General features: G+C 41.2%; 1 pseudogene; it reads left to right on the forward strand.

Annotated features, from left to right (window-relative positions):
- Positions 1–1,526: 1,526 nt before the first annotated feature.
- Positions 1,527–2,034, forward strand: LOC102856103 (annotated as a pseudogene).
- The last annotated feature ends 434 nt before the right edge of the window (positions 2,035–2,468 follow it).

A 2,468-nucleotide genomic window follows, 5' to 3' on the forward strand; every position in this document is an offset into this window, starting at 1 on the left:
CTAAGAAACAGTTTAGCTCTGTATGTGTGGGGTTGCCATGGGCCTGAATGAACTTGATGACACAATAACAGTGTGTTGTTGTTGTTGTTGTTGTTGTTGTTGTTGTTGTTAGCTGCCATCAAGTCGTAGACGACTCATAGTGACCCTATGAATGAAAGGCCTGAGCACTGTTCGTATACAGAGTTTCCGGAGGCAAGCCATTTCGGAAGTGGATGCCGCTCCTGCTGCCAGGCTTGTTTTAGTCAGGAAGCTCCAGCAAACACTGTCCACCATGGGTAACCATTACCACGTTTGGCACATCAATGTAAGGAAGTCTAAAATATCTGTTATTATTCCACTTGCTCCATTCTAGGAATTGAGATGTATCCTGAGTAGTGGTGATGCACTACAGATTTTCAGAAGATCTAACTGGGACGTCAAATGGGCCTTGTCCAGGAATGATTGACTTGAACATCTAACTGATTCCCCCCCCTCCACCTCAGCTAATATTTCAAGTTTTAATTTACTAATATCATATTTCAGCTTCTTTGACTTTCTATGTACAAGTAAAATAGATACAAAATCTACTAGTATGTAGATGGGACGTAAATGGCAATTCAGAGACACTCCTGTCTTTGAGGAATATTTTAAGAAATGAAAATTGTGTTCTGATTGTGATGTTGCCTTGAATAATCTTTTTTTTTTTAAATTTTGATTTACACAATGAGTAAATGTTTAAATGAAAAGGATGATAGAAGAATTGGTGCCCTTAAATTGTGGTGCTGGAGAAGAGTATTGAACATATCATGGACTACCAAGAGAAAAACAGGTCTGGTCTGGAGAAGGTGAAGCAGTATTCATTTTTGGAGGTAATGGTTGTGAAGCTCTCTCTCACATATTTTGAGCATGTTGCTAGAAGGTACCAGTCCTTGAAGAGGATGTCATACTTGGAAGGGTAGAGGAACAGTGCAGGAGAGAAAAACCCTGGATGATGGTAATGGGGGTACGTGTGTCAGAAACAGTGAGATTGAGTCAGGATAGGGTACGGTTCAGAGCTATTGTGCCTAGGGTTGCTATGAATCCCAGGTGACTCAATGACACTTAACAATGACAACGTATATTGGAAGACAAAGATGATTGAATATAAATGGAAATAAAGACTATACCTATAAAATATTTCTATATTTGTTTCATGCGTTTTATGATAAACTGGCTTGAGTATGACAAATTGTGTTCTAATTCCTTCTTTATGATTTCATGTGATTGATGGAGAAAGTATCACATCTAGGGCATCCAATGAGTTCCAGTTTCTCTTAAACACCGGAATTTAAATGTTTGTTATTTTTCTCCTACCTTAGATAAAATATTATAGTTATACAAAGCACAGTTTGGGGGGGTAAAATACACTATTTATGTCAACCCAAAGGGTTCTTTACAAAGTAAGGTGTATTTTTTTTTTTCGTATTCACTTGAACCCTTGTAAATTACTTCACACTATATAAAAATAACAATCGCTTTCTGGACCTGGCTGAGCTGGAGGCGCCATCATGGGAGTTGACATCCGCCACAACAAGGACAGAAAGGTCGGGCGCAAAGAGCCCTTAATAAGCCAGGACATCTACCTCCGGCTGTTGGTCAAGCTCTACAGGTTCCTGGTCAGAACAAAAAACTCCACCTTCGACCAGGTTATACTGAAAGAGACTGTTCAGGAGCCGCACCAGCCGGCCACCGCTGTCCCTTTCTCGGATGATCCGAAAGCTGAAGCTTCTTGGCCGAGAAAACAAGACAGCTGTGGTGGTTGGGACCATAACAGATGACGTAGGAGTTCAGGAGGTTCCTAAGTTGAAAGTATGTGCTCTGCGTGTGAGCAGCCGATCCTGAAGCCGCATCCTCAAGGCTGGAGGCAAGATCCTCACCTTCGACCAGTGGGGCTCTAGGCACTTTGGCAAGGCGCAGGGCACCCCACACAGCCACACCAACCCCTACGTCCGCTCCAGGGGCCAGAAGTTCGAGCATGCCCGAGGCCGAAGAGCCAGCCGCCTCTACAAGAACTAACCCCAGACCCTACCCTGTCATTAAAATCATATTGGCTGTTAAAAGACAAAACAAAACAATCATAGCTACAGGACAATTTCTAAAGCAATCCACTTGAATATATGCTTTAAACCATCCTATGCAGAAAACCATATGAGACTTTTAAAAAAATACACTTTTTTTACAAGAAAACTTTTTTTTTTTTTTTGAGGACTGAGCGAATAATCAATGGTCCTGCCTGGAAATTCACTTTTTGTTGCGAGATTCCTGAACCTCCACTTAAACATTTGATGAGAGACTCAGGACAGTGCAATGTGGAAAGCATACTTTTTTGCTGGAAAAAGTAATATTTAATATTGGAGCAGAAAGATTGAGAGGGGACAGGAGAGACCACCATTTAGAAAAGAGAATATAGAGAAGTAGGGGGAAAAAATTGTCAATGTAGAGAAAGTAAG

This window comes from Elephantulus edwardii, unplaced genomic scaffold, assembly GCF_000299155.1.
Source record: "Elephantulus edwardii isolate Elephantulus edwardi_28Jun2011 unplaced genomic scaffold, EleEdw1.0 scaffold00010, whole genome shotgun sequence".
In the NCBI taxonomy this organism is placed as follows: domain Eukaryota; kingdom Metazoa; phylum Chordata; class Mammalia; order Macroscelidea; family Macroscelididae; genus Elephantulus; species Elephantulus edwardii.